Genomic DNA, 12,903 nt, shown 5'->3' with positions numbered 1-12,903 from the left:
ACGTAGTAATCAGACTAATAACAACAGAGATATGACTTTTTTGTCTTAACATATTCATTACCCCCTCCCCTTTTCGTTGATACCTCACACATTGAGCCGTTTGGACATTACAAACGTAGCGCCGATGTCTTTGCGTTTTATTTTTATCTTAGCATCACACATTGTTGTACGTTGATGTATGTTGATGTACGTTGAACCGTTTGGACGTTGCAAGCTTAGTGTCCTTTAGGCATTGTCTTTTGCGTTTGCTTTTCATGCTACTATATTCATTACCACCTCCCCTTTCCATCGATACCTCACACGTTGAGCCGTTTGGATGTTGCAAGCTTAGTGTCCTTTTGGTATTGTCTTTTGCGTTTCGTTATTTACTTTAACATATTCGTTAGCACCTCCCCTTTCCATCGATACCTCACACGTTGTTGTACGTTGAGCCGTTTGGACGTTACAAGCTTAGTGTCCTTTTGACATTGTCTTTTGCGTTTTGTTTTTATCTAAACATATTCAGTACCCCCTCCTCTTTCCATCAATACCTTACACGTTAAGCTGTTTAGACGTTGCATGCTTAGTGTCCTTTTGGTATTGTCTTTTGCGTTTGTTTATGTATTAACATTTTCGTTACCCTCTCCCCGTTCCAACGAGCCCTCATACGTCACAATTGAACCAATAACAATGGAAATATGACGTAATGCCATTTTGGCACAGTCTTGATATTTGATTTTTATCTAAATGTGTTCTTCGCCTCCACCGCTTTCCAACGATACCCTACACATCATGATCCGACGAGCCGTTTTACCCCCACCACAAAATGAGACAAAAATGACCAGAATCGACCTTAGAATTTCTTATGGAGATTTACATGGGAAAATGACCGATTTTGTGCTCGTTCTCTTGCTGCACCTTTACTTTGGAATGATTTATTTACATTATTTAACATAGTTAATGAAGCAAACGCGTTTGTAATTCTTAATTTCATGTCATCTCTACAATATTTTTAATAAAATCCATCCCTTTTAAAAAAATCCATCTTGGTTAGTCCTGGTGACCGAGGGGGCCAATTATATGAACCACCTCTACTTATTCATCTGTTTGTAAATTTTCTGTTGGTAGTTCCTAACATCACGTGAGAAATGAGCAGGAGGTCCGTCCAACTGGAGCCACATTTTTGTTCGTAGGCTAAGTGGAAAGTTCTCAAGCAGTATCTAAAAATCTTGTTTTAAAAAATTTAAGAAATCTGTCCAATTGAGATGTCCGTCAGAAAAATACGGGCCAATAACGTACTCGCTCATAATGCCGCCCCAAACATTAACACTCCATCGGTGTTGGCGATCAACAGTACGAAATAAATGTTTATTTTCTGTGTCATAATAATGAAAATTATGTCTATTTACTAGACCATTATTATGAAAAGTCGATTCGTATGTAAATAATACATTTTAAAAAAAATCAGGATCTTCTCCAACTTTATCTAAAGTCCATAAACAAAAATTTAAACGGTTACCATAATCTTGTTCTGTCAAATGCTGGTGAAGATGAATGTAATAGGGATGAAAGTGGTTGGTCTTCAGTATTCTACATACACTAGTTTGACTAATTTCTAATTCACCCAAAATTTTTCTTGTACTAATATTTGGGTTTTCCGTAACAAAAAGCAGGACATTAAGTTTGAACTTTGTCACCAATAACTGGTTTATTTTTATTTACCTTTTCGTATACAACATTACCAGTAGCACCGAATCTATTAAGCAATCTCTCAAAAACTTCCTTTTGTGGGTGTCTTCTATCAGGATACTTTTGAGCATAAACTTTGGAAACTAAGAGACAATTTTCCAAACATTCTCCAATGCAAAGTACCATGTCGACTCTTTCATGGATAGCGTAATTCTTTATTTTTGGGAACAATGAAAGTTAAATATTACACACGAATGTTTATATTTTGACAATTACCAGACCGTAATGTCAGAAAATGATAATGTCATACAATAACATTAACTAACTATATCTTTTGTTTTAAAATCAATATGTATACCGATGAAGAGTTTAAATCATTGTAAATTACGCAAAAATTATGAGACTTAAGTATAGGACATCTTTATACCATTCAAAAGTGGAATTTTTTTTAGTATTACAATTAATTAATATCCATGGTGTTTCATTTAAAATAAGCCTCATATTAGATGAATATTGAATAATCCAAAATTGAAACTAAGTTTTTAACACCCTGTAAATAAATATTTAATAATCAATCATCATCATCAACTAGCCTCTGACATCCACTGCTGAACACAGGCCTCTCGCATGCTTTTCCACTTAGTCCGAGTTTGCGCCATCTGAATCCAATTTGTAGTCACTCTTTTTATGTCATCTGCCATCTCGTTGGGGGTCGACCTCTATTTCTGTTAGCTTGTATTCGGGGTCTCCATTCCAAAATTCTTTTTGTCCACCGGTCATCAACTGATCTTGCTACATGACCTGCCCAGTTCCACTTTAGTGTTGTTATCCTTTCAATAACGTCAGCTACTTCTGATCTTTTGCGTATAGTAGCATTGGGTATTCTATCACGTAGAGAAATCGCTAAAATTATTCTCTCCATTGCCCTTTTCACAACTTGTAGTTTACTCATTGTTGTTTTTGTGAGTGGTAGGGTTTCTGCGCCGTAGGTCATCACTGGCAAAATACACTGATTAAATACTTTTCTTTTAGCTTTCTTTCAGCCCAAGCGAGGTTTATTCTTCTGTTCAGCTCGATTGTTTGATTGTCTCGACTTATTCTGATCTCATGGCCCAAGTATTTATAGGAGTCAACTGGCTCAATATCTTTGTCTTCTACTGAGATGTTTTTGTTGTGGACTAAATTTGTCATAAATTGTGTTTTTGAAAAATTTATTTTAAGACCAACTCTTTTTGTGGCAGTATGGAGTTCTTGGAGCATTATCTGTGCCTGATCAAAGCTGTCTGCAATAAGAACGATATCATCTGCAAATTTAGGGTTATTTAAAAATTTTCCATCCATATAGAAATGTTTCTTTAACGTTGAGTTTCCCAAAAAAAATCTTTATTTCGAAAATAAAAGTTACAATTTTGAGAAATACTACAAACTACTACATTTAATGATTGAAACATAATAATTACAATAATAATAAAAATATTGATTTCTTCCTATTTATAACGTCGGATATCCGAATCTGCTGATTATTAATAGTAAGGGAGCATATGGCTACATTTCTCCTCCCTCCATTGGTTGGGACTTCGTCCTCGAAGTTTTGGTTACTTCGGCTATCAGCTCGTCTAATATCTGGATCTGGGCAGGATGCAATTTTTCTCCAAATAGGATTTTAGAAATTCGTTTTCTTTTCCTAATTAGGAAGATTATTAGGAAAGCTAAAATAGTTAAAAATATTATAACAGAAGTGGTGCTCAGTCCTATTGATAATCGGGGTAGTACTTCTATGGTATCTATTGGTTGAATTTGGCCATGTGTCTCTGGGATTGTTAATTTTTCAATTTTCATCTCATGGTTTGGTATTAATTTTTTTGGAACAATTTTTGGAATGGAAATGTCTTGAGACGTCTTTTTATTAAATTGGATGCCTTCAATCATTATGGGTACATCTGTCGTCAAGAGGCTGGTTGAATTAATTTCTATCTGCTGGATTCTCATTGGGTGAACTATTCCTAGCAATATGACTTTGCTGGTTTCTTGGAAAAAGTTCTCTGTGATTAATGTTTTTGTGCAATTATCTACATTGGTTATGTTACATTTGGATTGTACATAGTTAGAACAAACTATGTTATCGCCTTGTCCTATACAAGTGTCGAACCATTTATTATTTGTATAGTAGCTTGCAGGTGGCAGAATCATAACATGATCTTTGTTTGGAATGGGATAGGTTTTATAGGTAGTGTAAGGAATTTCATGGAGTATAGGGATTTTAATTATTATGAGCATTGTATTTGAAGTTACACAAACTAAAGTTTTTTGTTGACTCTATAAGTTCATAAGGGTGTTCATTACTATTGGGAATTGAATTTCTGGGATAAATTTTAAGAAGGTTCTCTTTAAGGTCTATTATTTCCTTTAAAGTGAATAATTCTATATTAGAGATATTAAGTTCAGATAAAGTAATGGTTCTTATAAGTTTCATTAGAAATTCGTTTATATTTTGGAAATTTATTATCTCATTGTGTAGAATGATATAGCTGTCAAAATCAGCTGATAATTTGTTGAGTGCAGATAGGAGAATTGAATTATCAGAATTTAGTTTTTCTAAAAGTTTATCGAATCTCGTGTTAAAAGAGTTTCCATAAGATATTGGGTTATTAAATTTTTTTATGATTTCGTTTTGTTTATTTTCTAAAGAGATTATGTGTGATTTTAACAAGTCTAAGTCAGAGTCGTCTGGATTTCCAGTCACGTATTTGATGGCTGTACCTAGAAAATTAAAAAGTCCGCGTTTCTATTTTCGCGTAATCTTGTGTAGATCGTCTTTTGTTTGTTCTTGTATGTGGGTGTATTGGGAGTACAGTAGCGAGAGTGGTGCATTTTTGAAGTGATCTTTGAAATAGCTTGTCGGACTAGCGTCAATACTGTCGGATAATTTGTCTAGTGGAATGTGAAGAAAATGTCTGTGATAGTGGGAGATTTCTCTTGATTTGCCTATCTCTTCAGCATAGTAACCATTATTCGGAATCTCTGAATCTCTGAATACTGAGTGGATGGACCAGGGCGAGGATTGTCCTGTAAAAAATTTGGGTCTTGAGTAGGTTTGTCTACATGTTTTCGTATTCGTTTTACATATTTAAGGTGAGTGCTTGTAAAATTTTGTTTATCTGTTTTACCGATTATTTTTGTTTTGTCTTGTTTCTGGATGAATAGTGGAGAAAGGGGCTTGTAATTTGGACTTATGTTTCTACTTAGAAACATATAGGGATTTTGTAAGGTCTATTTCCGGAATATCTTCGGCATTTTCGTTTTGTCTATCTAAAAGTTGTTGTCTTTTTTGTTTTTGTTTATTATATAGTTCTGTAATAAAGTGTTGGAGTTCTTCTTTATGTCTTTGATTATATGTTTCGAATATCGGAAGATCAAAGTCGAAATGTATTTCTTCTGAATAGGGTCCGTACAGAATTGAGAAAGGGGAATAATCTGTGGAACTGTAGATTGATTGGTTGTAAATAAGAATGGCGTGTGTTAGAATGTCATCTAACGAATCATTTGGATTTTGGGCTTGTAAGGTCCTAAGTTTTTCAATAAGAGTTGAATGAAAGCGCTCTACTGGAGAGTTTGAGGAAGAATTGTTTACTGTTGTAAAATGTATTTCGATTTTGTGGATATTTAGGAATTCTTTAATGACTGCGGATTTAAATTCGGTGCCGCTGTCGCATACAATCTTTTTTGGATAATTGTGGTGCGAAAAGTAGTGTCTTAATTTATTTAGTATAGAAATGGAAGTTTTGTCGGTGAGCTTATAGCATTGACCGTATTTGGAAAAAGAATCTATTATTGTGAGATACAGGTTTTTATTGCAGTGGAATAGATCGATATGTAATATATCAAAAGGTATTTGACCTAACAACGGTCCTAATTGGGGAAGTTTATAAGGACGTCGTTCGTATTTATTTTTTAGGCAAATTTCGCATTTATTGATAAAATTAGAAATAGTTGTCTGCATTGAGGGCCCATAACATTTTGTTTGTAGGTTTCAATTATTCCGTTGTGATTTTCTACGTGATATTTCTTTATGCATTCTATTTGTTGGTTTTCTTCTTCTATGTCCTGAAGTAGTATATTGCAAAATATTGCTTTGACTGTGGAATTTATCTTTTCTTTAAAATAGTTACAGATAAAAGGTCTATATTCGTGAGGGATTGTTATTACAAATTTTTGATTTGGTCTAAGGATATTTTGGAAGGTATTTGCTATTTCTGTTTTCCAATTATTTGGCAAAGTGACAGTGTAACGGTGTTTGTTAAAAATTCTTTTGTATTTAATTTCAAAATTATTTGACTCTGGTTTAAAAATAATTTGGTTTGAGGATAAATTAATTGGTTCAGGTGAAATCTCTATTCCAGTGATAGGGTTCTCAACTGATGTATGTTGTGTGTTGGTACTGTTTTGTAAGTTGTCAAAATCGGCAAGGAAATCGTCAATGTCGAAATTGTCGGGTGGTTCAGCACATTCTGAACTCGGTGGTTCAGCACATTCTGAACTTGAGCTTAGGGCATTTATTTGGACTCGGCTAAGAGCATCAGCAACTTGATTCTCTTTGCCTTTTTTATATTTAACTTCAAAATCATATTCTTCTAGTTTAAGTCTCCATCGGGCTAATCTAGAAGTGGGGTCTTTAATTATGTAGATCCATACGAGAGGACTGTGATCTGTTTCTACAGTGAATTTTTGGTTGTATAAATACATACGGAAGTGTTTACAAGAATCTAGTATGGCTAAAAGTTCTTTTTCAATAGTGGAGTAGTTTTGTTCTGCGGAATTTAGAGTTAGAGAATAGTAGGCAATAGGGTGATTATTTTGAGATAATACTGATCCTATAGCTATATTAGAGGCGTCTGTAGTCAGTACAAAACGCTTTTCGAAGTCTGGGTATTGTAAAACTGGGGAATAAGTTAACAATTGTTTGCATTTTGCAAAACATTCTAAATAATTTGGATTGGTAGGGTCAATAGTTGCTCCTTTTCGAGTACATCTCGAAAATAGGATTAGAGGATATTTTTGTATAGCTTCGATTTTTGCTGGGTTAGGTTTGATTCCTTCGGTTGTCACTACGTGACCTAAGAAAGAAACTTCTTTCGTGAGAAACTCAGATTTGTCTAACTGAATTTTTAAATTATTTTTCCTGAAAGTGTCAAAAATAGTCGCAATATGAACTAAGTGTTCTTGCAGTGACTTGGAAAAAATAATGACATCGTCCATGTAGACGAAGCAAAACTTATGAATAAAGGGCCTAAGAATATTGTCCATTTACCTTTCGAATGTTGCTGGGCTATTCTTTAAACCAAAGGGCATACGTAAAAATTCAAAGTGACCATGCGGAACTGAAAAGGCTGTTTTCCGAATAGAATCCGGATAAACTTCAATCTGATGGTAACCTTGAGCTAAATCTAATGTTGTGAAATAACTGGCTTTTCCTAAGTTATCCAGTATCTCATCTATCTGAGGAAGTGGGTAGCGATCACTTGAGTATGATCATTGAGCTTCCTGTAATCAATTACTAATCTAAATTTTTTCTGACCTGAGGTATCAGCTTTTTTTGATACTATCCAAACTGGAGCTGAGTACGGTGAAATTGACGGTCGAATTATCTTATTATCTAATAAATTACTTATTTGTTTTTTTATTTCTTCCTGCATTGCTTTGGGATGCCGAAATCCCTTTACATAAATCGGATTTTCAACCTTCGTTTTAATTTCGTGTCTAACAGCTGACGTGAAAGTTAAATTTTTGTTTTCATCGTAAAATACATCTTTATATTTTTTGCAAAGATTTATAATTTTATACTTTTCTTTGTTATTTAAGTGCGAAGTACGGATTTTATTTTCATTAAAATGCGTTGTCGGAATTTCTACTATATTATAATTACAGAAGTTCTCAACTTCAATTCTCTTATTAAATTTCATAGGCATAGATAAGTCGATAGTGTCTATAAAGCCGTTTTTTGCAACGTGAATAGAATGAGGAATTTTGATACCTTGAAAGTGTCTTTCACGCAATAACTTCACCATTATGAACGCTTACTGGAATTTTTTGGTATAAAGTTTCAAATGGAATGCTAACATGAGGATTCTCAAAGGTTAAAATATGAGTTGCGTAGCTAATTGTGGCGTGGAATCTTTTCAGATCGTAAGTTCCAAGGAGGATATCAAAGGGCTGACTAAAGTCGGCAATTTTTACGTCGAATGTTTGTGGAATTCCATATTCTAGGAATAGTGGCGTCTTAATATTTAAGTCGTGCTTGGAAGTAATTTTCATTGACGTTAGCGAAAAAGGTTTTCGATAAATATGATTTTTATCAAATAGTTTGAGAGCTCGCGGATTTAAAATTGAATGGGAACCGCCGGTATCGATTAAAACGCGTAGATGTGTTTTGGGTGTAACGAAGCAGGGTAACCCAGGGCAACTTTCGATATTATGTAGGTTTATACAGGGGGTGAATGATCGTGTAACGGGATGACTTGAAAATCCTGATGATTTTCATCATGCAAATCGGGCTCTTGTTCGGACTCGTAATTTTCGAAATCATTTTCAAAATATTGGATATCATTTGAGTCTATGTGAAAATTGTGGCTTCTATTAGTCGTAATTGTCATGGGCTGATGGTTTCTGGTTGTGGTAGTTTGAACACCGCTCATTGGAGTAGCAAAATTTGGTTGGGGTCGAGGAGCTTTATATTTATTTAATCTTTGTTGGTTGTTATTCGGAACATTGTTTCGTTGGAAGGATTGATTTTGTTCGTAAGAACTGAAATTTTGTCTCTGAGGAAAATTATAGTTCTGTTGTGGAGTGAAGTTAAAATTGGGCTCTGTGTTGTGAGTTGAAGGTCTCACATAATTTGAATGCATGGGTTGGAAGTTTGAGTGTGTGGGTTGGAAGTTTGTGGATCTTTGATTATTCGAAGATTGATAGGGTTTATTTTTGAGTGGGGGCTTTTTGTTTTGTTGGCTCTTAAGGAAGTTCATGTATTGTTGTTGATTTTTATGGTTATCGTAGGCAATACACTTTTGAAGGGCTTCTTCTAGGGAATTTAATTCAAAATGCGATAAGTATTCGCAATAAGGCTCGTTGATTCTGGTACAGAAGGTTTTGAGGGCAATGTTTTTGAAGTATAGAGTTTTAAAAGTGACTGTCGCGGGATTATCGTTTAGGGTGATGTGTTGGACTAAATCGTTCAGATTTGTAGTTATTCTCTGATGATAATTGTCGTAGGATTCACTATGTTTTTGGACGGTGGTAGATAGTTGTGTTACTAATATGTCTTCGGAACGTCTATCTCCGTATTTTGTTAATAACGCGGGACGAATTTCTGTCCAATTGGTTTTATTAGAATAGTTTAAGAAATTTCTAGGTTCTCCTTTAATTCGAGATACGATATGGGAATTTAAGATACATTCTTGGGACGGATTTAAATCTTGGGTGCCTAAGAAAACTATTAAATTATCTACTGCTTTGATAAAGGTGGAGAGGTTGTCTCCAGAAGAGAATTCGGGCAGAGTTGAGCAAAGGCTAGCAATATCGCTACTGGTCATCGGCATTTTGGAACGTAATTTAGATGCAGGCTTAGATTTAGGGGTTTGTAGATTTCTTTTTATTTTTAAATTTAAATTGTCGAATAGTAAACTTAAATTTTCGATACTATTTTGGGAAATATTATTCAATGTACTCATAAAATATATGCAAACATGTAAAAATATAAATGCAAATATATATAAAAAATTCGTTGAAGTAAAATGTTATAAATAATATAAATTCAATATACAATAAATAATAAATTCAATGTAAATGTTTAAGAATTCAATTAAAATAATAAATGCTCATAAACAATGGTAAAGAAAGGAAAAACTTACGCAAGGATGATCGTGTTTGATTTCCAATACATTTTTCTCTTTTACCAGGTTCTTCAGGATTTCATTAAACTAATGTAGACCAGGAAACGACGATGTTTCTGTATGAAATATCCTGTGGTTCGCAGCGCCAGAAATGTTTCTTCAACGTTGAGTTTCCCAAAAAAAATCTTTATTTCGAAAATAAAAGTTACAATTTTGAGAAATACTACAAACTACTACATTTAATGATTTAAACTTGACTATTGAAACATAATAATTACAATAATAATAAAAATATTGATTTCTTCCTATTTATAATCTGCTGATTCTTAATAGTAAGGGAGCTTATGGCTACATTTCTATATTGATGCCTTTTTCTTTCCAATCTATTGTTTTACAAGCGTATTCTAGCAAAGTTGTAAATAATTTAAGATGACATGTTTTCTCCTTGCCGAATGCCTTTTTCAATACGAAAGGTCCCAGTATCTTTATTAAGTTTTATATAGGCTGTAGCATGCTGATAGATGTATCTGATGAGGGATATGTATCGGTGATCTATTCTACATTGTGTTAGAGCTTGGAGCATTTCACTTTGATTGACCGTATCAAATACGTTTTCAAAGTCGACAAAGATAAGTATCAGGGGTCTATTATATTTAATGGTCTTTTCAATCAACGACTTAATGGTTTGCAAATCGATGGCTTGGTTCCAACAGTGGCTAACTACAAAATCGTCGTTTTCGGTTAAAAGAAATTTTAAGTTTAACCCTGTCGATCAAATCAGGTCTTTCAAATCGAATTATTGTTTCCTTATAAAATATTAGGTAATCATACTGACAAACACTTTAGATACAACAATAATAAGTAGTTCTTTAAATCATTCGTCTGGAAAGGGTTTCTCGAAATAAAATGCACGTAGCTACATTTGGAACTTAACTTTATTTTAAATTGAAAAATGAATACTGGTTTTCTACAATATTGAAACTACTGTAAACTTTATAGAAATATCTAATAAATAAACAACGGCGTAAACTTCTTGTAAAATAAATATTTAAAAAAAAATCTTCTTCTTCCTGGTCATTTATATCGGGTAATACCGTCTCTTCCTCAATATTCGGATCTCCAATTAGCTCTCTATAAAAGGCTCTGCAATCGTCGGGAAAATTTGCGGCACTACTAATTTCTTTTAAGTTTTTTAGTTTTGCAGCCGATATTTTTCTTTTTTCTTGATACAAAGGTTTTAAACATTTTTCCATGGTGGACACTGTAACTCTTCGACCTTTACGGGGAACAATCAATATTTTGTGAAATATTTCTTCATCTAAATGGGTTTTAACCTACATTACAAAAGGATTAGCTTTTTCATAACGAATCCACTTAATGTCACGCCAATTAATCACAGTTCCATCTTCAGCTTTGTTTCAATTAACCATTATAAGTTTTGCAAGGGGTTTCCAATCAATAAAGGTAAGTTCAGGTGTTGTATAAACTTCATATTTTGGAGCATTTCGTTTTGCGTTCTTTGCAATAGTTACCCATTCATGCGGCAAGTATACGGGGACATTTTTGACATACGCGGTTTCTATTCTAGCATGCATTGAGTCGCATTCCATTTGACTGTGACCAGAGGCAAGAAATTTTTGATCGATTACTTCAGTAGGTGAAGCCTGAACAGCATACAGAAACATGGCAGCAACAAACTGATTTTTGTTCTGACCACCGCAAGTGTCACTGAATAGTCTAACACTTTTAATTATTTGGGGGAGGCTCCTAAGATGGTGAAATAAGCAAGACGCTACTTCTGAGGGCCCACGTCCACCCTGAACCTCAGTCCACATGAAACATTTACCAGTATTATTTCCAGTATTGAAAATCGTAAAATTATAAGTAGCAAGTTTGGTTTTATAAAATAGAACCGGATTTGTCGGATCTGTTGGAACATACAGGACCTGTTGCAGGTCAAAATTACAGGAGTGTATGGTTGAATCATTTAACGCAGCGGCGATTTTATCAGAATTTTTTTCATCTCTTGCTCTGTTCTTTAATTGTATGTGGCAATCGTAATTCTGCTGTAGCGTGGTCTTGTCTGTCGGATTTGCTTTTTCATAAGTAGTACATGACACACACTGGTCTTTCTTTGGTGTGTGAAAAGATAAATTAAAATGATTATTAAATACTTATCGGTAGTATGATTCTTTGAGACAAGTTTTATTGTTTTCCATGCACTCTGATTGATAAAGTTTGAACATGGTAGAAATATTCAATTTTGGATCTAAGTAAAATCTTTTTGAGTCTTTGCGGCAATAATGAGATGCCATGGTGGGAAACTTTTTGATATGTTCTTTCAAAAATGTTAGTGATTCATCGGATATTTTTGATGTTCCATGGCCGCCCCTTCTATCATGTTCAGTAGAAGTACTATTGGGGAAACGTTTTTTAATTGCAAAATTTAGTACTCCTTTTTTTATGCCTAGAGTTTGTAAAAACATTGTCTTACATACTCTTTGACGAATATTTTCAATCATAAAATGAAAGTTTAAAGTTCTTGATCGTCTTGAATTTTCCTCTGTTACGATTCTTCTGTTGCAATCTCCAACTTCTACTAAACTATTTATAAAATCACGTTGTCTATCAATGCTTCCATGTTTCCAGTAAGATGTAAAAATAAGAAGTCGCTGTTCCTTGTCTATTTTTGCATTGCATTTGAGCCTAAAATTGTAAAATATGAAGATTATATTTGTAAAAAGAGTAATATATACATTACCTACAACTGTCATTGCAAGGTTTACCCATTGATTTTCCTGGTACGTAGTTACCCTTGCTACTAATATACGGGTTTCCACAGTTTTTTTCCATTTTGCGAATGTTTTTTTTCCAAAGTTTTGGTTGTCTTCGTTTTGGGTTTTTTCGTTCTCTGTCAATATTGGTCTTAATCGCTTGGGAATTAGAAATAATTTCGTTAATATTCTCAATATTACTATTTTCATCATTCAGGATGTCGTCACTTCCTAAAATATCGACAGGTATTTTAGTTTCATTTTTTAACTGAACAATATTACCTACCCGAAAATGAGTTCTGCGTATCCTCATTGTTAGGTATATAATCCATATGACGATCAGAGTAGTCAGAATCAGTTGTGTCCTCATACTTAGGTATATAATCCATATCACGATCAGAGTAGTCTGAGTCAGAATCAGTTACCTCCTTCCTAGGTTGTTCTTTACGTTGGTCTAGAACAACAAAAGTATTAACAGTTAATGCTGAATTCCCATTTTCACCATAGGCAATCAAAAAATTATTCAAAATAATTTGAAAACCATTTACGACACTTTTTATTTTCTTTGAATTAGA

Source organism: Diabrotica undecimpunctata, chromosome 10, assembly GCF_040954645.1.
Source record: "Diabrotica undecimpunctata isolate CICGRU chromosome 10, icDiaUnde3, whole genome shotgun sequence".
NCBI lineage: Eukaryota > Metazoa > Arthropoda > Insecta > Coleoptera > Chrysomelidae > Diabrotica > Diabrotica undecimpunctata.
Note: the sequence above shows the minus strand (reverse complement) of the source record.